Source organism: Caloenas nicobarica, chromosome 12 (assembly GCF_036013445.1).
Source record: "Caloenas nicobarica isolate bCalNic1 chromosome 12, bCalNic1.hap1, whole genome shotgun sequence".
Classification (NCBI taxonomy): Eukaryota; Metazoa; Chordata; class Aves; order Columbiformes; family Columbidae; genus Caloenas; species Caloenas nicobarica.
The window spans coordinates 7,061,648-7,085,224 of NC_088256.1; the positions used below are offsets into that span (position 1 = coordinate 7,061,648).

The 23,577-nt window shown below is 38.0% G+C and overlaps 1 long non-coding RNA gene across 5 annotated transcripts in view; it reads left to right on the forward strand.

The window, feature by feature from the left end:
- The first annotated feature begins 547 nt into the window (after positions 1 to 547).
- LOC135993621 (uncharacterized) overlaps positions 548 to 23,577 on the forward strand; it is a 50,180-nt gene continuing 27,150 nt past the window's right edge. For all 5 annotated transcript variants that reach the window (XR_010606897.1, XR_010606898.1, XR_010606894.1 and 2 more), the window contains exons 1-3: positions 548 to 677; positions 11,256 to 11,376; positions 16,177 to 16,332. This is a non-coding gene — a long non-coding RNA (uncharacterized LOC135993621). The remainder of the gene's footprint in view (positions 678 to 11,255; positions 11,377 to 16,176; positions 16,333 to 23,577) is intronic.

Sequence of the window (23,577 nt, forward strand, 5' to 3'; positions counted from 1 at the left end):
TCACTCGCTGCCCTGGGTGTGGACTTGTCTCCATTCACTCCCTTCCTTTAAGCTCCTGCCTTCAGTCTGTCAGCGGGATACGGGGTCCCCGTGGTCTTGGCTTTTTTGTGGTGGCTGTTTCTGTCTCAGGGAGGGCAGCGCATGGTCCCACCAGCCTCCTTCTCAGAATCCCTGATGCTCCTTAACTTTCTCTTCCTCTCACAGATCTGCCACCAGGCTGAGCAGATCGCCCACCTGGTCACCCCTCCCGCAGCCTTCTCACCCCTGCCACCCGTGACCAGGGACAGGCTGAGGCACGCCCGGCAGCCCAGCCCTGCACGGCGGCAGGTTGTTGTGGGAGCTGTGTCTGTGTCGCAGGGGACACAGCCTTCCGCCGGGTGGACACCGCAGCCGAGCTCCCGGCAGGGTGACGACCACCAGCCGGGCTCCCCCGGGCAGGGGTCACACGGCGCTTCCCGCGCCAACCGCCGCGCGGCTCGCGGCGCGGGGCGGGGCCTCGCCAGCGTCTCGCGAGAGTTGCCGGGCCGGGCGGGTCCCGCGCAGGCGCCGCCGCGAGCCGGAGCCGCCGCTCGCTGCGGGTCTGTGGGAGCTGTGGGTCGTCAACGCCTCAGCCTGCCCTGCGTACGGCGGATGTGTCTTGTACGTGCGAGATATGTACTGAAATGTGTAGCAGGACGGTACGTTTTAGAAAACACAGATAATACGTTGTTTTACTGTTCAAAGTCATCAGCAATAGGCGGTTGCTTTTGTGTAAAAATGAAATATATTAGTCTTGCTTAATTATTGCAAAGCGAAGTAATGCTCAGTAGAACATAACGCGCGTTGGCGCCCCTCACAGTCAGTGCTTTTGAACTCCTTGAGACGTTGCCAGATGTAGGGCAAGATGCAATCTTAGCTGGTCGTTCCAAGCGTGGGACAAATGCAGCCTGACCGGTTCCGAGGAGCTCGGGATGAAACGGTGACTCAGAACAGGCCTCTGAATCATCCAGGCGGGGACTCTGCCACCAGCCCTTTGCCAGACGGACCACGTTCCCTCCCGTGGCCCGGCAGCTCCTTGCTGGCTCGGAACGGAGCAAAACGACCATCACGTTTACATCCAGCCCAGTTTCCCCGACTCCTCCACTTGCTCGTGGAAGGAAATCACGGCTCTTTGAGGTTTGCTCATTAATATAGTGCTTTTAATATAGTTCTCAGGAAGGATGGCGTGATGACCCAGTACGCCTTACAACTTCCATACAGAACTTTGTGACCGTCAGGTGCCTGGTGTATTAAGTGCGTTTTACTGCTCATTTGCAGGTGGGTGGGACAGTGTACTCATTTGTCAGGTCTGAAACTAAGCCTTGTTCCTCAGGCATTCACTTTTCATCCTATAGGAAGCAAATCTGTCACAGTGAGAACATACATCAGCAACACTTACATGGCTTTGAGTTTGATTCCAGGCAGATTTGGCAAGGCTAATAATCACCAAGTAACATATGATGAAACAAATCTGAGTTTTTGGTAATTATTTTAAAAATCCTATGTGTTAAATTTAATAATTTAGGAATAGCAAAACCAAAAAATCAGCTGATCAGCTAAGTAAGCTCTGCAATGACTTAACAGATTCAGTCAGCAGATTTTACAGATGAACAGTGATTTACCTGTGAATAATTGAGATTAAAGGATTCATTTGTTGGTATTAGATCAGCTAGCAATGCAAAGGTCCATTGTTCTTAATGGTTAAAGAGGTTAATGATTCTGGTAACCTGCTGGGAATCAAGCATTTAGAATTCCTAATTTGGTTGCAACAGTAATTCTATATGAAGGCTGACAGTGAATAGTATTTTTTTTTTTTCCTGGTTTATTAAGGAGGAAAATCTAAAGTAGATAGGATAGCGTTGTTGTAGTTGGTCATTTCAGTGTTAGACATCTATACTTCTGTAGTGAAATTTTAAGAAAGTTTTGCCTGAACGGTGAACTCAAGGGACAAGTTATGCACCTATAAATACAGGAGGAAGTACATGAGGAAATACGAGTTTGGCCCGTGGACTGCTTGGGTAAGAAGCTCCTCACCGGCACAAATATAGATTGTGCAATCTAATTTTAAGTATATAACTTGGAATTCCGTTCTATATAATCCTTCCACCTACGTTTGTTCTTCAGGAAGAGCTTTCACAGATCCATAAGTAGTTTTAACAGCAAATGAAAATTTTTACAAAAGAAAATAATCTATAATAAAGCCAGGAAAAAAAATATGTTGCAATAAAGTGAAACAACAGGAGATTATCACTGAGTATTTGCTCTGTCCGCTGTTATTCAGTTGTCAGGGCTGTTCTGTTATTCTTGTTAATCTTTTATGCTTGCCAAACTTTATTTTCTATCACTTTACGAAAAAAAGAATAGACGGAGTAATAACTGATCATAATTATAAAAATTATTATGCAAGTGTGTTTTTTAGGAACCTAAGAGTCATTTTGAAAGATACACTCCTCTGGTGTAGAAGGTAAAACTGATAAAGCTGCTGTGGGCCGTCCCTGCGACTGGCACACCATGTGCGGTGCACGAGGGCTCGTCTGCTGCCCTGGAATTGTTCACTGTTGTGTAGAGCTCTGACAAGAGGCGTTATCTATAGTGCCCTTTTAAGTAATTGTGGCATCGTTTATATGATTTGGTTTATATTGTACTTAATACATCAGTACATTCAGCACTTCTTGGTACTGATGCTTCTTGCAGAATAAGGTCGTTTTACCCAATACCCATGGCTTGATGTGAGTGATAGTAGGGGAAAGGAAAGAGTGTGTGTAAATGTGTTGTATCAGTGCCAAACCAGTCCCTTAATGCCTTTCAGGGCTTCCCTTACTACTGTGCTTTCCCTCATAGAATATTGTGTTACTTAGTTCAATGTTGTTTCTGTATATTTGTACAATATGCAGCATAATGACTATTACTACAATATGAGGAATAAATAATAATACAGGGGCAGCGTGTCCCTAAATTGTATTTCATACTAGATTAGAACAGGCTTACTTCTCTTTTTCATAAAGGCATTTGATATATTTCAAAATAAAGTACTTCTTCATTTTTTTTTAATTAAACCTTCTCCAAAATTTCTATCCTAAAACTCCTGAAAATAAAATGTACAAGGTATGCATTTGTATTGCTCCATTTCGTTGCAGTGTATTTCTCATCTCCAGGCAGTTTATAAAGAAGTAATGTTCAGCAGATTTCAAAATCTTGCCTAACATTCTGCTATTGGTTCTTAAATCAGATTCTGAAGTGTTCGTTTTCCAAATCTCAATTATTTTTGCATCTTGCAAAGTGAACATGGGCTTGGATGCTAATCCCTTTATCATAAAAGCATTGCATGATGTAATGGAAATGTATTTCATATAGTCTTACAAAAAATTATGTCCTAAATAAGTTTATAGCATTAATTGCTATGTTTGTTTGTCATTTAGATGGGTAGATACAGAACAAAATCAAGGGTATACATGCAAGTTTCATAAATAAGTTTAAAGTGCAACAGATACAAGTGCAACAGATAATACCCTTATGTTTCTTCTTATTTACATATTCAAATGTCTCTTGTTAGCTTGATAATAAGTAGTTAATAGTTGTTAAATAAGTCAGACTATAAACAGGTAGCAGGGAAGTATGCAGAAAAAGTCCTATTTGATGGGATTCCTTCATACAGTGATTACACATTTGAGGGATGTTGGCCATAATAATTTCTCTAGAAAATAAATGAAATAAAAATAAATAGCCATAATATTTCTCTGAAAAATAATTCAGTGACATTAATATTTTAGTTTGAATCACGACATGAACACTTGCTTGTTATTTAATATGGTGTGATTAGAAGGCATGCTAAAGCCTTCTGAATGCCTAGTAAAATAGCGGGATGTGTCAGATGGTCTGAAGAAGACAAAAACACGGAGACCCATTATGAAAAGGTAACTAGCATACTTTTGGGAGAGGGGAGCCAATACAGGCGTCATACAGGTGGAAAGAACTCAAAATGGCCTTAGACCAACACTAATTCGGTATAACTGACAAGTGGATCAGGTCATTGTCCTTCTCGTTCCTTCTCTAAAGTTCAGTACTTTTAGACTGCAGATTATTTTTCCATGCTTCTCTGCGAACCCGCATGAAAGCAGAAATACAGCTGTGCGATTCAGAGAAATCTGGCAGTTCCTTCTAAGATGTCTCTTGTGGGTTTTTTTTCTCCAAAAAGCATCAGGATGATATTGTTGGCTAGAGAGACAGTTTGCATTAGTGTATTTTTCTATTGAGTTTCTAGAGTTTTCATCTATGAGTTTAAAAATATTTATACAATAGTAAACCACTTCATTTTTACACTGTGTTGCAAATACACTGAGTCTTGACATAAAATGTAAATGGTGTGAGTTATATTTAGATGATACGGACTAAAGAATATACCACGTCCACTGCAGTCATTATAAAATTAACAATATGGATTCACACACACGTATACATTCACTTATATACACACACACTACAACTAGATGTACATCCAGTTTAAAAAAAAAAAAAAAAGTATATAGGGCAGACAATCAATGAAAAACAGGTCCGTACAAGTGAGTCACTTGTTTAGAATCATGGTAAACTTAGAATCACTGTGTCCAGTCAAGTAAAGCAGCTGGCTTAATTGTGTAAACCTGGTTCTCCATTCCGCTGCAATTAAAAAGGAGAAGACAAAAAGAAAGTAAAACTTTTGCTGTCTAAATTTTTAATCCTTGAGATAGTTAATGAATTAAGAGCACAGCTCAACTGATTGTTAAATATACTCCGAGCTTATTAAACTCAGGCTGCTAACCCTAAAGTTTCTCCTTGGCTGAGGGAAAAAATGTAATTCACCATTCACACTGTTATAATTTCTTTCATTCTAAAACCCAGTTCTTATTTGGGGATATTAGAGAAGGAAGGGCTAGTCAGATATTTGCTCAGATATACAGTGGCTGTTTTTCTTTCAGAAAGTTGCACTGAAGTTACGTGCAGTATTTGAAGATGTACCCAGGTACTCTGTGTGCAACAGTTTGAAGCTGACTCAGAGCAGCTCAGTGCAAAAAACCAAAGTGACTGATCTCTGTAGAACCGAGGCTTTGCAACTTTGCTCTGAGTCATAATGACAGCTCAGAGGGCCTAGACTTAGTACAGAAGTAAACAGATTTAACCAGAGCACTTGCTTTCAAAACATTACTTCTGGTTCTTCTGTGAGAATGACCTTGGTCACACTATTTAACACCAAAGTGTCACTGATATGCAGGGTAGTTTAAAATCTCTAGAAGACTCTCAAAGTGGAATCTGAAAAGTTAAGGGAAAATGAAGAAAGAAAGAATGAAAGAAGGAAGGCAAAAATATTTACCTACCCATTAAAAGTGCCACACATAAAGAGAGTGGGAGCAATCATTTGTGCACTAGCAAGACTGGAACTGAAAGAAAAAAAATTGAATTGGTGGCATTAGGGTGTGTAAGGGAGATCTTTAATAATTTGCCTGTTCTTGACATATTCTTGCCACCCTGAATTAGTCTCTCACGTTCTAGGATTAAATAAATAACCAAACTAGTCAGTAACGTTAATCTTGCTTTATTCAGCAAATCTCTCTTTGTGTTAAAAAATTATGGTCCTGTATCTCTGCTGCTATCTTACGGGTAAATATTAGCACAAGTTGAGCCGGCATCTCTTCTGGAATGGATAAGCGGTTGCTTCAGGCACCTCCGGGTTGTGGGAGCAGATCTTTCACTCAGTAGCACTAGTGCGAATTTGGAGAAGCAGACCTGACGTTAATGATCTGCAAATTAAATATGGAAATAACAAATTACTCCTGATTTGCTCTTGTGTAAGTAAGAGTAGTATTTGGCCCTATATATTTATTTCAAGATGATAAAATATATTGTAACCATTTTGAAATCTTTACTAGAATGGGTCTGGGCATGTGTTTGTAGGCAGACCCAAGTTTTTATGCCTGTCCAGGATGGCCGGCCACGATCTGGCTCTGACTCAGAAGCATTAATTCCGTGCTGTCACAGAACTCAGAAACCCTCTGTGGCATCCAAAAACCAGACAGGTATGTTAGTGTGATTCTGCGCTCAGACTAAGAAGTCCAACCATTCTACAAGGTTGTTTAGCATGGGCACTTTTAAAATCCAAAGTTGGTTTACCTCAGCATAATGTACAAGCAGCATGAGTTCAGGTCTGCCAGTGTGTCTGTTTACTAATGCCCACTATCCACATGGAGGGCATCTTCACTAGGGAACAAGTCCTCCAGAACAGAAAAGAAACTTAATATAGAACTTGTAAACATGAATTATGGGTATCTAAATTAATAAATTTAGTCATTAGATAATGAGCCGTAGCATTGGGTATATTATAGGGCTCGAGGTAATAATTTGGTTTGTTACATATATACTACTACATCTCTAATGAATATATATATATATTTAGGTATTGATAAATAGTTTAATAGAAATGATATCTCATTTAGTGTCTCATTTTATATAGGTTGCAATTGCTGCAATAGTGAAAAAAGTAAATAAATCTAACAAAACACCAGAAATGAGCAATGCCGAATGTCCTGTTCTTTGAGTCACCAAATTAGCAAGAGGTAACATGTTAATCACTTTAAGAAAGCTAATAAGCATGTTAGTTTAAATTCTTTTGTGTAATATCTCAGAAACTAAGCAGAGTTGGGCCTCGTCTGTACTTGAACGGGATATGTGTAAGAAAAATTCATCGCATTACGAGAAAGGATGTCAGTGGTTTAATAGGTTTCATCAGGATAGCTGAGTCAGCACTGAGGTCCCGGCTGCTGCGGTGCTGAGGGAACGTTCTACTGTTGGAACCGGATCCCAGATTCGTTCGGTGGTTAGGTGAAAATTTGGATCCGTGGTCTGTGGCATTACATTTAGGAAAACTTTTTGTCTCGAATTTACATCAGTATCCTTATGACAACAATAAAAAACGTGCAAATTTTGACAATCAATACAGTATTAAAGTAATATCAATATACTTTAGTTATTATTGTTAATTGCTTGATACCTTTTCTTTTGTCTTCAGCATAAGCCAGTAGGAGAATACGGTCATCATTACAGTTTCTCTGACTTATTTCTTTGCTGCTGACAAATTTTTTACTTGTAAAAAAAATTAAGAGGAATGTTGATAAAAGGAAAATAAACAAACAAAAAAGTAAATGTTCCTTGTATCAGAGCCACATTGTAGTCCAGAAATTATTATTGGTTTTGCTAGATTGAATTTGATTTTTCCTGTTTTTCCAAAGTTGCTCTGAAATCCAAAGGATTTAATTTCTATTGATGGTTAGCTCTGTCACTGATGTAGCTATCAACCCAGTTGTTCGAACAAAAAAAGGCAGAGGCAAATTTGAGGCATCAAGTATCTTCAAGTAACATTGAGATTGCTGAAAGTAAAAGAGAAAGTAAATTTCTGAAGCTGGAAAATAAAAATTGCATGGTAATTTTCAATATAAAATATTTTTCTCTATTCCTGTTTATTTTGCTCCTGTTGATTAAATCAAAACCCTTTATCTTCATCTTGAAAACTCCTGTTCCTAAGGGATGGAGAAACATCCTCCACTGTTTCATCACATTTCTCTATCTTGAACTATCGTTCCCTTCATAAGAAATTATGGCAGATTCCTGAAAGAAGAGGTCATTTATATTTCTTTAAAGATAATAGTGTTTACATCCTCTGCACAGTGTTTGCTCTATTATCTGCTGTATTTCCTGTTGATGTGAGTAACTCAAAAGACTACGCATGTAATACAGTGTATAATTAACCATTTCTGGAGTCGTTACGGTTTCACTCCTTTGTAGTCGTTACTGGGATAATGGAAACACTTTTTCAAATACAGTAGGGAAAGCCTACCTTCTTGAACTCTGATAAGAACCAAATTTTTCACAAGAAACTTCGAAAACATTTTTTACACCTATGGATGTTTATATGCAGTCTGAATTTTCTTGTCTAAATTCTTGTGCAGAAACTGGTGCACTTTATTTCCATAGCTGTTGATGAGTTTTGAGGCTTGCTGTCAAACTGATAGAATGCTAAAATAATTGGTAATGATCTGTCTGTACAAATTGAAATATTTGTGCATACATAATGATCCTTGCATGACAAATATTAATATTAAATTAGTGAAAGTAACATTTTTAAGAGGACTTGGATATTTAGAATTATAAAAAGGAAAGATAGTAGAGTTTTTTGTAAGTGGCCTTCATTTTTCTCTCTTCCCATCTGTTTCGGATTTCATCTGTAGGGGATAAAGGGTGCTAGAGCCTGCCTGTCCAAGCAGAAACAAGTAAAAGTGCCGCATATTTAATGCGCTTCTCTAAATTTTAAAGCATCTAATAGAGCTACTCTTTGCCAGAAAGGGCAAGAATTTGGCCCTTTGGCAGTGTCTTTAACGGGAGAGACTCCTCTTGTGTACATTACCTGACCGAAAGGTGCTAGAGTGCACTGTTGAGTCAACACAACTGTTCTGGCTTGTTTTTTAAATATTTGCAGGGAGTTCACAGATGATTAGCTGACAACCAACAACAGACTCTATAAATGTATTGTTTAAGAGAATCCTAAGCTTTTGACTCACACACAAGAGCAAGGTTTTAGAAGAATAACAGGGGCACTGCGTTCATGGAGCAACCTATTGGGGTGGAATGCAGCCAGCTGTAGTCACAGAACAGCAGCAGTGCGCTCCAGAAGGTGACCGCTTTCTGTAACTTAGTAAAATATTTCAGAAGTCGCCAGAGCAATTTAATATAGAAGCACAATTTCTTAAAATAAAAAAAAAAGTGTCTCTTTTTTATTATCTTAAAGTTGGATGTTTACGCCGAGGCACCTCTTGTCTAATAATGTATGTGGCCCATCTCCACTGGCTGTATACAACAGAGATAAAGCCATTGGAAAGATGCTCCAGAGAAGGGAAATAACAGCAGCTATTACAGTTTCTATTGCTTCACAGCTGGATGGAGGTGAGTGGGTACGCAGCTCACTCCCGCAGCAGTCTGTAAGTCCCTTAGCAGAGTATTTGGAATACCCACATTTTTGTTGCTAGTTCAGTGATGCAGGTTTGGTGCAGAGCCACACTCAAGCTGTTCACAAGTCGTGTATGAATCAAGACCTATGTATATGTTGGTAATAATGACATACAAACACATACAATGCTCATGACTGTAGGGCATTAGAGCAAAAGGCAAATGGATTTTTTCGTTGTTGTTAATCTTAGTCATTTTAGGGGCAAATTCTGCCCAGTCATTTGCTAGTTAAAGGTCCATAGTACACAGTCTGATGTTAGAGATGCATATACTCCTACACATAAATAATTTTACAAAAAATTGGAAAAAGTTCTGAATTGTGAAAATATGTTAATATGTAAGAATCCCATTGTAGGCTTTCTGGGACAGTTTTTATTCAGGCAAAACAGCAACTGAATGGTTTTCTAATCTTCTGTAGATAATAAATATGAATAGTTAAAAGAGCGACTAAAATCAGTGTAAACTAAACTGTAAACTAAACTAAGATCAATAGAAATAATTAAACTAAACAGGTAAAGAATCTTGATTTCTTATTTCCTTTTAGATACTATGCAAATATGGACAAGGCTAATTTTGAGAGGGCATCTGTGTGTCCTGTTAGGGAGATCCCTTCTTGTCCACTGTGGACATATAGAGGAAAGGGCAATTATACCTTAAGAAGTGTACTTAATTCACAGAGATGCTCTGCTTAGCTGAAACATGCTGATAGGATCAGTGCCTCCAAAATCTTTAAATGCATTTTATTACCAATTACTTTTCCAACAGTGCATCAGCTGTATCAAGTGCTATTTGCCTAATAGTGAACCAATAAGTAATTTATTGTCAGTTAACAGAAAATATTGGTATTTTAAAGGTTGTACTTATGTCGCATTCAGTCACTGGAATGAAAAAAAATATACCAGGATGTTTATAATTGATAAAATACAAAATATCCATATGTACTGTAAGGGAAAAACTGGACTTTTGTTTTTACGGAAAGAGGATACAATTCCCAAATTACAATAATATACTATTGTCCCTCCTCCATTCTGCTGGCAAGTAATGATCGTTTCTCTTTGCATACAAGTTGGTAACTTTGAAGATGTTGTTTATGGTACTACAGAGGCAAATAGTGTTTACAATGAAAACCTTTAGGCTAAATTCAGTTGCACATGTTTTTAGTTGTATTTTAATAGCTTCCTTTTTGTAATTAACTGTAAATAGCACTGGTTTAGGTTTAGAAAATGTTATGTATTTTTCTTGAAATACTTTTCCTTTTTTCTTTGATGAAGGTATGTCTTTGCTTGTAACTAAACGTAACACTGTATATCTTCAGTTTTGAAAACTAAAATAGTTAATACATTTATTAATCATGAATTGAAATCACACAGGAAGAAAGAAGTGATCCTGATAATTTTTATTTTCTTGCCTGTCTTTTCTAGAAATGGAAAATAACATTTATCTGTTGAATTATTACATTTCTGAAGCATAGGAATTCATCATTCTTGTTTTCTTTTACTTCCATGTCAATTTAGCAGCAACAGTAGGACTAAACAAAGTCAATCTTTTGATATATGAGGCCTAACATTTATTGAATAGTCCGTCACAATTCTTTGTTCTACATCAGCTGCGATTCTGTATTTTGTGATCTCCCACCTAAATGTTAACCAGGGTTAGTAAGGTTTAGTTCCAAGATCAGATGTGATTGAGTCTGTATGGGCAGACTAGCAGGAGAAAAAAGATAGACGCGCTTGATAATACCTGATTGACTCTTTTGCTTACATTGATTTTGTTTGTGTCAGTATGTACAGAATGGAATATCTATTCACAAAGTAGATAGTTACAAATTCCAGAAGGAGAATGTGTCTATGGCTAAAATACTTAAGAAGAGTGTTTTAGTGAAGCTGCTACACATCTAAATGAATAATACTTGCACCTACAATGTGCTGGAGCACTGCATAGAGCAAACAATGATTCATTCTTTTCTAATACACCTTTTCTTAAATAAGGTGATTCATATCAATACTTCCCTAGAGGAATGCACTATATTTTTGTTACTGAAACCAGACCGTAAGAGCCAACAGAAGATCTTTCCTGTTTCTCTTAAGACAGGGCTCTGTAGGAGTTTTTGTTGTTGAATAGAATACACAAGTGAAAGTTGACAAAAATTTAAGTGCCGGTCTGATTTAGATTCTTAGCTGACGGAAATGCCATTTGCTTTTTTTCAGCAGGGACATACTAGTGAATGAAGGATAACAGATTCTGGGAGTTAGGCTTGAGAGAATGAAGAAAAAAAACAAAAAAACCCAAGACCATCTTCCAAGTGCTGCGATGTAAGGAACAGAAGCAGTAAGTACCTTTTGTGTGTCTGTTAGTGTCCTACCACAGCTAAAGGAACAGTCACATTGCTCCGTGTCTCATTGCTGGTTGCTACAAGGCAAAAATGCTGTTCCCTCCAAGGGCTAGATGAGGCACTGGGTCTGTGATTCCTTTCGCCTTTAACCTAGAAATATGGTTTATGGGTAGAACATGCCTTGTATTTAGTTCTGTATCTAGATTCAAACACTGCCAGGTTCATCATCTCAGTTCATAGTGTACTTTTTTAATGTTCATCTTGCAGGCTTTTGGCAAGGTGTAATGCTCCTTTCAGTTATCTTTCCCATCTTGAGTGTAACTTTTGCTTTGAGCTGTTACTTATTATTGTGCCCAGTAAGTAAATATTTTTTCTACAAATAATAAACTGTTGTTAACAAAAAAAAAAGAAGCACAAGATCACTCTAAAAATGAAGAAGCAAAGCTTATTTTCAAATACAATTTTGCTGAATATGCACTTTGTCTCATGTTTATATTCTCGACTTTTCCCTATGCAATTCTCTACATATATTAGTGGGGTGGTATTAACTTTGGAGAGGTATCAGTGTTATGGGAAAGGAATCAGGAACAGATGATTGAGAGCGCGTAATTAGAAGCAGCATTTTTTCACAAAAGAAGCCAGTGTGATATCTGCTCAAAAGATAAATACGTGCTTGTCAAGTAAGGCTAGCCTTGGGTTTCACAGACTTGATGGCCAGCAGAGATTGAACAAGACCTTCTACTTTCTAAGTGCTGGAGTTGTGACACACACACAAACAGTTTGATTTCTATAGCAGGAATTAGGAGGTAGGATGTCAACATTTTTAGGCTATTCCATGACACAGAAGAGACTGGGAACATGGAGGCAGGAGCTGATGGGCAGGGACACTAACATTTTTTGGCACAAGTGAACAGTAAACAAGTTGAGCTGTGACATTAGGCTGCCCTCAGTACACACCACAGCTTAGCTTTTCTTAGAAAAGCAGTTGGGTCTCAGTGGAGAAGCCTAGTAACAGTTGCGTTGAAAGCCTTGATCTGCCTTCTTGCCTACAGAAGTATTTCCTCTGAAGGACCTTAGGGTGTATGAGAAAGGTGACTTGAGAAGCTAACAGGGTTGTTATGTTTGCCCTGCCTCATCTGTGAGTAAATGGAAGGTCTCAAGGATGTTTACGTGGTGCTGTGCAGTGCAGAGCTAGCTCAGGTTCTGAGAGCAGTGCAGCTGCATTAACAGAGCACTCTGCTCAGGCTTACTGGGTCAGCAGCCTTTGCAAAATAGCTGTACAGCTACTTCGCTATACGTTGCACTGTGTAAACTTTCCCTATAGCCTCCAGTTCCAGTATAGCATAGGTAGTGGCAGGTATTTCTGCAGTGCTCTACATTGTACTGTGGGCAAGTCCATGGTTTCAGAAAATCAATTAAGTATTAATGTAATATGTTGTTATTAGATTAAAAAAACCCAAAACCATGATAGTTCCATTGTAAACTGCCCAGCATTCCTGAGTTACTGTTATGATGGATGATTTGAGTCACCTTAAACAAGGGTAGGATTCTGTTTGGTAAATTGCCAAACTGAATTCCCTGACACTCCAACTAGACTGCTTCTGGCACCTGAACTAACCCTATAGGGTTAGAGTGTTTCCGTGATATATTTCAGCCTACAGGTCAGATACCCTGTCATTTTGACGCCACTCTGATTTTATTAAACTACGTACCTTGTAACTGAGTAAAATAGGATAATAAAACATATAGAAAATATTCTAATTAACTTGCACATGTTCATGTTAAGCTTTTTCTAAGATTTTTTTGTTGAATTGTCTTACCCTGAATGACTTCCCACACTCTGTCTTCAGTAGCTAGAATTGCTTTTTGTAAACTAATACGGCATTTTGGAAATTCTCTAGTCAGTCACATAACATTCAAGTGCAATGTACTGACCTGTGCAGGATCCCAGCTGCTAACTGGTGTGTAGTAGTTATGGCCAAACTAAAGTCTGTCTTTGAAAGCTGTCATTCTGGTATCCAAGAGAAAGTATGCATAATGTTTCCCTCTCTTAGGATAATAATACTACTAAAAGAATTTTTTTTTAAATGAGGGTGGCGAGACCTTGGTCCAGGTTGCCCGGAGAGGTGGTGGATGCCCCATCCCTGGAGACATCCCAGGCCAGGCTGGACAGGGCTCTGAGCAACCTGAGCTGGTGCAGATGTCCCTGCTCATGGCAGGGGTGGACTGGATGGGCTGTGAAGGTCCCTTCAACCCAAACCATTCTATGTTGCAAACTCTACCAGGCAAATTAATAGAAACTACATAAAGAATGGAGTAAGTTCACACAGTAACGAATATTATATATTCAGAAAAAGTCAACTTTTGTCACAAATCTGTTGGAATCACTGAGCAGGTGAATGAGAAAAAAGTTGATATACTCTATTTTTATTTGTAAAAGCCAATTTAAAAAGTCACACACGTCGAAGGCTCCCATAGAAGTTAAACTTTCAGAGGTTAAGAGGGAAGATCCTCACTTGGGTGAATAAGTGGTTAAAGGATAGACGAAAAATCAACAATCAGTTTTGACAATGGGTTTTGTAGCTGCAAGAGTATGTGGCTCATTGCAGTCTAACCACCTGATTATTTATTCAGGTTTTTGAGTATGTTTCACATATTTGTGAGAGACAAGGCCTTTCTGAGATTTCAGTTTCTCAGATTGAGGGGAATTAGACTAGAATTTGGAAAAGAAGTACTGCTCAAACTTTACATCCTTAGAGTCACGGAGGAAAACTGACTCAAGCCGTTGCAGTAATAGTAATTAAAGTATCATAAATGAACTTCAGTTAATCCTGTTTTTTAATTCATTTCTAAAGCTTCATGTTGATGAAACACATTAAGTCAGGCCAATGTAACAGGAGATTGAAAAATCCAGCAACAGAAAAGCAACTGAGAGATATTTTAACCTTACTATAACTGTGATTTAAGGACATACATAAACATGAATATAATTTTTAGCTGTGGATTGAATCTGTGTACTAGACCACTTTTTCACAGAAAAAGGATGAAAAATTGCAAGCACAGGAGAATGTATCTTCTTTTTTGTACTGCCATGATAAGAGTCTCAGCGAATACTATATAGTTTAATATTGAACGAATATGAATTGGTAATACCCTTATTAAACAATATTTGAGATCAAAAGAAAGCCATAATATTTTTAGGATGAACATTCCATTAAAAATACCTGATCCAGGTTTCTATTACTGTTTCCAGAACAAAAATGATAGTGATTACATATCGATTGATTTGGAATCCCACTTCCACAACAGGAGAAATTTTGACCAACTAAATTCCTAAACTTACTGCAAGGATCCAAAAAAAGACTCTACTTTTATTTTAATATTCAGTTGCCTTAGAGCTTCAGAAAATGTGTCAAAATAGAGGAGATAATCCATGGAGACAGGGAAACTGGTAAGCAGCCGGCTCCAGGACTAACAAAAGGGGGTACAAATAAATGAACTGTCAGTGGTAAGCAGCTTGTGCTGGTGCTGTACAGCTGGGCCACCAACGCATGACACACATGACATTTTTAAAGAAATCCAAAAAGCTGGCTGGCTAACCAATGTATATTCTCTCTCCTGTGTTTTCCAACATCTTTTCACAGTTCATCATTAAAGTAAAAATAATGGGATGTCTAGGATGTCGCATGATTAAAATATTATTGGCATTCATATTGTGGTATGCTTTACTGAATGGCCTACTGAGGCTTTTGGTGTTTCAAAAGACTGTTTAGGAAGCAAAGCCATCCTGATTTAAATTTTCAGTCTTTCCTGCATAGCGTGGGTTATACCTGCAATTGTGTGAGTTGATCTAGTTCTCCTCATGTTTTTAAGAATTTAGTCTCCTTGGCATAAACGCAGCACATTTTTGGGAGAGATATCTAGATAGCTGTAAGCCTGCTAGAGCTAAATGGATAGTCCCATGTGTGTTTTGATGTAGCCTCTTCTGAAGCATAATATGTAATAGTAACACTGATGGATTACTTTCCAAAGCATTTTAACAATTTTTGTCTTCCATTTTACAGTTTTGTGATCATATTTTCTAACATGAAAAACTAGGTAATTTTTGCAGGTCATCAGTTTATTTGTATGCCATTCTACTCATTCATACTTAACAAGTATGGGTTTTGCTTGTGTGATCTGAAAGCAACATGGAAATTAATCTGATCTGAAAAGACAAAAAGCATTTCTCCAACATTTGCTTAAGTGTCTTCAAGTGCATTACTAAGCCAAATGGTTAAGATTAAGGCATTTCCTACTGTATAAGAACTTAAAAGGCATGCAGTGCTAATTTACAGCCAAAATACTACTTTACATGTCTTGAATATTTTACATAAAGAAGAAATGCTTCAAATGTACAGAATGTTACAAAAGGTGTTTTCATGGATAAGCAGGGCAAGAGCAACGCCGGCATGGCGTGCCGCTGGATATTTGTGCATTGCTTGCAGTACCACAGGTAGGGCTGGGTTATCCCTGCAGCTGGGCAATATAGCACTCACTATTCAACCATTGCCACCCTAAAGCCAGCTGTGTGCGCTCGTTAAAAATGATTCCGATTCATTACCGCACAGCCGTTTTTTGAGGCCAGGCAGCATGTCTGCGTGTGGGAGAGGTGAAGTCGGGTGGGGGAAGAGGGAGTTCCGTGATTTCCCTTTAACTTTGGCATTGTAAACACAGCTCGGTTCTGCAGACTGATTTCAGCAGGCAGCCAATGTCAATGCTGACGTTTTCAATCTCTTTCTTTCATGTCGTATTAGTGGAAAGTGACCTGTTGTGTTTGTGGAAGCTCTGGAATCCCGCGGGAGAAGGCTCACTCGGCACCGTGGCCGGCCGCCAAGTACAGCTTGTTCCGAGACGCGGTGGTGCTGAGAGGTTGCGTTATCCGCTGAACCGCAGTGTCGGCGTAGCAGGAGGTAGGTTAGACTGTTGATTAGCCGAGTTGTTACGACCAGCTTACCCCCCAGGGTACATTGCACCACTGCTGCCTGGCTCGTCCCCTTTTCTTCTCCTTTCTACTTACGTGTTCCCTCGCATTCTTCTTGGGGGTGGCCACTACAGACTTCAAAATTACGCCCTGTTCCAGCACTGCACTGTATTCAGCATCTATTTGTGTACACCAGGAATGGAGGGCCTTCATTTAGGAGGAATAGTTTCTTAACCTGCTAAATTGTTCAGAAGTCATATGTTTTGTTCCAGTGATAACAAATGCTAAAAGTGTAAGATACTAATTTGTTTTATTTCTGGTATCCTATTTCTTCGGCCTATTTATGAAGGCAGCAGTCCTAATATCATCTCATACTAATAAGAATATGATAATAAATCCATCTAATCAATCGAGAATAATGAAATAGTTTAGCCCATAGGAAAGGGAAGTAGCTCAAATAAGTGTCTTGAAGATGGAAAAGACATAATGTGTGCTAAAAATACAAATGCATTTGTATCGTTCCAAGAATTTCTGATTAACGAGAGCAAACAGAGCAGACTAGGATTTGCATCAAGAGGACTTGAGTACTAGTAGGAAAAAAGGTACTTCAACCCACCAAAAAAGTGCGTGCTACAGAAAGTTGATACAAAACAAATTGTCATGCAGATTGGAGTCATCTGATCTTTGTCCAAAGCTCCTAACATCCAAAAGGTCTCATGGGCTCACTTTTATATTCAGTCCTCAAAGCCGTGACTATATTTTGTGCTGCTGGGAAAGGTTTGGGACTTACAAAACCCACTGAGGGGCCCTCATCATCCTCTGCAATCTCTGGTGCTGCAAGACCATGGCTCCAGTATATGTTGATATGGTGTCTGTGTGTAAAATAAATGAGGAAATACACTAGAATAAACTGGGTAAGGTAAGCAGATGGCTGAAAAATCTGGAGTTGAACAAATCTATGTTAAAAGTCAATATAAAATAAAAGTACTGAACATGTAGAGTCGACTTTCAGAGCAAGTAGAATGAGTATTTGTGTAACATGCAAATAAATGTGATTTATACACATTTATGTGTAATATAAACTTCAGGACCCAGACAGAAGAGAAGAAAGGCCTAATGTGAAAAGTATGAGGCAGGCTGGTATGCCGTTTTAAGGAAGAACTGATGGTCTCAGAATTGTTTTTACAATTTTACAGAATTTTTACAGTTTTTGGTTGAATGTCTGACTTAAAGCTTAGGGAAACTCACATGAGTTTTTTCAGTGGCTGACCTAAGCATTGTATTCATCTTTGTTCACGTTAGCGGAAAATACTAGATCATGAGCTATAGGTTTCAGTTTAAAAAAACACCTTTGCATTGTTCACTTCTTTACTACTTTCTTAAATGAAGCAGTAAAAATTATGAAAAGAAGCTGGTGAGCTTTAAGCAGTGTTAACATATTTTTCATACTGTCTCTGTATGTCACTACATTATTATATGAGTCTGGTACATTGTCTACTGGAGATACATTTTTTGAGGATGAACATGACTGGTTAATATGAGGAATATTGTCAATGATCGAATATAAAATTAAGAATTTTAAGTATTATCATCATTGCTGCATCCTGATCTGAGTCCTAAATATTTACTCATATCTGCACATTGCTTTATAAAGGTGGGTAATTTGCCGTGTTGGAAACTTTAACAAATATTAAAGAAGAAGGATGACAATAGACATTTTTTAAAAAGAACTAAGCAGCAGAGCAACTGAAGCTGTCAAAGGCTGCAGGATTACAAAATTTGTTGTTTAAATTCAAGTACATTAAGTGCAATAAGGAAACATATAGAACACTGAAATAATAAATATGTTACATTTTATTATTTTTCAACTATTGTGCAGATTTTAACAGACCACATAAAGTCTGCAGAACCTGCAGCGCTGAAGACTGTTTTGCAAAGCACATTGTAAATGGGTTGAACTTTGATTTTTCAGGGGACCAATGGCTAGACACGTTAAAATCTCAAGCGAAGATATTGTATTAATCTGCGATTGTAAGGGTATATTTATTGTGTAGCTTTAAAATATTGGCCTCATGTGCTCTGCTGAAAATGGAAAGAAGTGAACACATCTTTTGCAAGTGCTGTGTTCCACACTCATCAGAAATCTTATAACAATGATATTGTGATTTTGTCTGTGTAAATACAACAGGAAATGCAATATTAATAAAGAACTGCTTCAATTTAAAATTTTAAAGAATACATTATGAGATGCAGTGTGAGTAAATAAGAATAGAAATTATAATCTATCTCATAATTCATTTTTATTTTCAAAATAGTGATTAAAATCAAACAATAAGGTACAAAACTAAATCTAGCAATCACGAGTCCGTTGTGTTTGAAAGAAGTGTGAGCTGACTCTGACGAAGTTTAGTGAAGAATGGAATGTACAGACAACCTTGAATTCTTTATTTTAATTTAGTTTCGTTTGGCAGTGTCATGGATTTAGTTCATTAATTGTAGTCTTCTTAAATCATTGGGATGAATTTCTCTCAGTCTTCCCTAAAGTGTAATACAGCCCACTTTGGGGTGTGGAGGGAATGTCTGTAAGACTCACACACAAGTACCCAGGATCGTGTGCACAGAATTGGACCAGCTGAGGGGTTTCTGGAAAATGAAGGTTGAGCAAAAAGAGTGTTTCTTCAGGTCTGATGCTGCAGCCACACTTGGCATGGGACTTGCCTTGAAGTCATGCACATTTTTATGAGATTTCTTGCCGTGCTTTTGCAGACTGCAGAGACCTAGAGAAGCATCCAAACTTGCATGTGTTTGGATGAACTAAACTGTTTAATTTCTTAAGCACTCAAACTAGAGGGACAGGTTATTTCTGAATTATGGGAAGCTTAGATCTAAATTCAAATGCTTATAATATTGAATTACCTCATGTGTGCATTAAAAAATGCCTGGGATAGTGTGCTTAAAGACAAAATTCCTTATGATCTCAGTCTTACATTTTGATAGCCCTTGGAGTCACGAAGACATATGGTTGGTGAACTAAGGGGAGTTTCCAGAAACACCCGGATTTACCGAGTCCTCCCATATGTCCTTGCAGACATTCCCGGTGATGATCGGTGATGTCCCTGCTGCCAGTATCACGTACTCCACTGAGCTGCCTGCCTTATCGCACCGTCTTGCCAAAACCCCCTTGCACTGTGCTGTGCACAGTCTGGCACTTACTGAGGTGACACTTGGAAACAATGTTGATATGATCCAAGAGTCTAGCCAAAGCCCATAGAAATCCTCATATTTTGGGTTAAGCTCAGAACCAATTTGTGTTCTAGTTTCCAACCTGTAAAATGGAAAAAATAGCACCGTTCTTCCAGATTTGCTTCTATCCTTTTTAGATCGTATGTTTTCTTGGGCAGGTATATTTGTCAAATATTATCTAGTGTATTAACTGCATAGTACCTGTGAAGAGTTGAATTCCAATCTCAGTTAGGTCTAGACTTTATGGTAATAAGAAATGTTTTTACTAGAAGTAAGCTGTAATGTATTTACAAGCTTTATGTCTCTGATCTCTTCAGTCAAACACCAAGTTTCCACTCAAACTTTGAGCGTGGTCATAACTGTACTGTGTGATCGTTACACCCACTGTGATGTGCTTATCAGCAATCTTCGTTGTAGTTATGTGTACTTGCTTTATTTTTTTAGCTGTCTCTTTCATCTTTCTCCAGGCTTGCAGTACGGTGACCATTTCTGTTTTTATATCCAAGAGCAAAAGCTAAACAGGAGGAATATGATTAAGGATTTAGCGTAAACCTGTTATATACTGTGTCATAAAACCTGTTACATACTGTGTCATTAAAAGCAAAAAAGTGCTTCCCATGAATCAGAACATTTATGCTATTAAAATGAATAAAAGTACAATAGAATTCACAGATTTACTTAACATTTTTAAAAGAAAAAACATCCAGTTCTCTGTAGAGATAATGCCATGGGAACCAAAAAAGAGGCATTTCATCTTGTTAATCACAGATGTTATTATACAAATTCTTGTATCTAATTTTCTTGGTACAAAACTGTATCATAATGATTAAATGCTAAAAGCTTTGTTAAAATAACAATAGGGTCATCCTGCAAGCTGATACCCTCCCACTTCACAGATGAAAAGGGCAGATACTGAAGTCTGAAGAATAAGCACAGCTCTTATTCACAAAAAAGGCAGATTTTCAAAATGGATTAAATAGATGAGACCTCATCAATATGATGTTCCTCCAGCTTCCTGCCTTCGATACTGTGATCTGTCATGGCATCACTCCAGTTTCATTGGGAATCACCTCTGTGGAGATGTTGCCTATTCACTGTGCTCTGCTGGCTTCGGTAACTGGATCCAGATCTTTCCACCTTGCCAACAGAATGATGTTTAGTTCATTATAGCAACACTGATACAGTGGAGGGAGCAGTTTTCATATATACATACGACTTCATAGCTGGGCTTGTTTATGTTGGAAATTAGTAATTAAACTTAGTTGAGTTTTTGAATGATCAATCCTTCAAAATTCAGCCTCTATCTACCTATAGTTGCTCTTAATTCAAAATGTTGGCATGTGTATTTAGACATCTCCCTCATTGTCTTTTTCTAAAAATGTATTGCTATAAATCACTTCACCATTCTGTCAAATGAAGGACTATAATACTTACCTTTTCTCAGCCGAAGCATAATTTGGGAAGCTTAACTAACACTCCACAGTGTTCTTTGTATGACAGGTTTTTATTAGAGGTAAGAGCCTAAAGAAAGAGTTAAGTATGAAACTCTTGAGTGATTAAAAAAGCACCTTCGTGTGGAAAGGACTGTGAGGGCATAAATGAACTTACTCTCATTCCAGTCTTTTAGTTGCAAGGGGCCTCGAGCATACCACATGCTTTTTCACTTTTAGAGGCTATCTACGTAATACAAATTAAAACCAGGTCGTGCCTTTTCTTAGAACCTCTGCCAGGCATTTATTTTATAACTGTCAACTTTAAAATCATGCTTTGCTTTTACTGATGTCTTGATGGAGATGGAAGAAAAGAGTGTGCTAGTGAACTCTGGTTACTTGAATTAAAAGTGTTCATCATTTGGACCATTTTCTGTCCTGCCAGTCCCTGGCTGACCCTTTTACGTGGAGGTAGGGCTGGGGAACAACATCAGTCTAGACAGAAGAGGCCAACAACTAGTTGTCCACTCAGGTTTCAGATTATAAATGAATAGTGTTCAATTTCTCACAGATGTTTGGCAGCCACTGTGCTTTCACTCTAATTGCAAGCAGGATTTCTCCTGCCTGAAGAATGTAGTGACCAATAGACATACGTAGATTCCATCTGCTGTGGTTTAGATTTTTCAACTAGAAAACAATAAGTTTTTAAAAGTGAGATCACTAGGATTATAGTCTTACTAAATATATTAAATTATTCAGACATGGCACAGCTTCTTTTCAAGTTTAGGGGTTGAGTATTTTTTTCATGTAGAATGATATTTGTCAGTAGATTGGGTCCAGGGATTAATTTAGTCCTGTAAATCTAAAGTCAGATGGTATCTGTAAAGGCTCTTCAAGGATTAGGAAAAACATAAATTTAAAAACTATATATATGCCCAGCCTACAAATAAAGGAATGTGGGTTTTTTCCCTATGCCACCCAATTGAAAAAATGGTAATCTAAAAACTGAGGCATTGAATACAACACTCTTAATTTCTCTTCGGACACTCAGAGCTTCACAGTTGCCAATAACCATGTCAAATTACCAAAAATGTTGTAACTCAAATTTAAAAGCACATCCCTTTTTTTTCCTGTATTAGGGAAGAATCTGACTTGACAGCTGGGTGCTTAAAGGCTTTGACCTACTCTGAACATAGGCAAAGGTCCAGGTTGTCTCCATCTTCTCCCAAATCATGAACTGAAAATGAATTCACTTAATGTTAGCTGAAGTGAAAAAAGGAAAGATAATACAGATTGAATATTTTTGACTGAGTGTCAAAATATCATGCAATTTGCACAGTAGGGTGGTCAACAAAAAAATGATGCAAGAATGATGACAGAAAAAACAGTCCAGTGGCAAACAGGATAGTATATAAGGAAAATATTACAGGTTAAGCCTAGGATGAAGCAGTTTTATTCTCTGTATAACTACAAGCTGATATTCTTCTGTTACTGAGCATCCCGATGGCTCGTTATAGTTGTTTATTTACTTTATACTTCAAAATATACAATGAGAAAATTATGAGAAGCATATTACTTCCTGTAAAGTTATCACAAATGTGAAAGAACCCAACCTTCCAAAACCCCATAGTGGCCCTTAAGAGGGATTCCACTCTTCGAGATGTATGAGCAGGACAAACAGGAACATTGTGTGTTAAAAAGGAAACAGAAGATGTAGGCTGGACAGCAGGAAGCACTTTGTGACAGAGAGACCTACTAGATTGTGCAATAGTCTCCCAGAGTCAGTGCTAGAAACAAAATCACTTTTACATTTAAAACATTTAGGAACTGATGAACAAAGTCCGCTGGAAATACAAGGAATGGACTATCATGCCTTAGCAGAGCAAACAGCTGCTTCTTTCTTGAATTATCAGGGACTGTCATTTATTACTTTGCACAGGAGACATCACAATACGTATAGCTGAAGTTTCTAGATACTATCACAATTCAAATGACATTAAAATAATACTGTCTCACTAACACTGGGAAATGAAAACAAGGGTAAGAAATTCAAAGAAACTCAAAAAACAGCTGTTCACAGTCAGGGTACTATGATACAGGATAAGAGCAGGTCTATAAGGCATAAAACCAAGTCGATGTCTTAGCTTGACTTCTCTCTCTCTGTCATTGTTTGAAAATGCTTGCATTGTAACAGAAAACAGGAGAGCTTGATTTAAAGAAGGAGGGTGATCGTGTTACTGACTTTTTAAATTGTAGAGGATTTTCTGAAAGGACAGAAGTACCTGAGGAAGATGTGGATGAGTGGATGCAGAGGACTGATTGGAACTGGAAGAATACTTGAAAAAAATCCCAGCACTTATAAAATCACTTTTCCATACTTACATACTATAATTACCTATCTGTGATTTGTCAACAAAGGAATGAAAACCTCTCTGCTGACCTCAGTTTCTGGGAACACCACTCAAAATACACATTTGGAATGGCAAATGCTTAAAGAATTATTCAAACAACAGACTAAGAATTATCGTGCCAGAAATATGTAAGGTTTCTTTCATCATTTT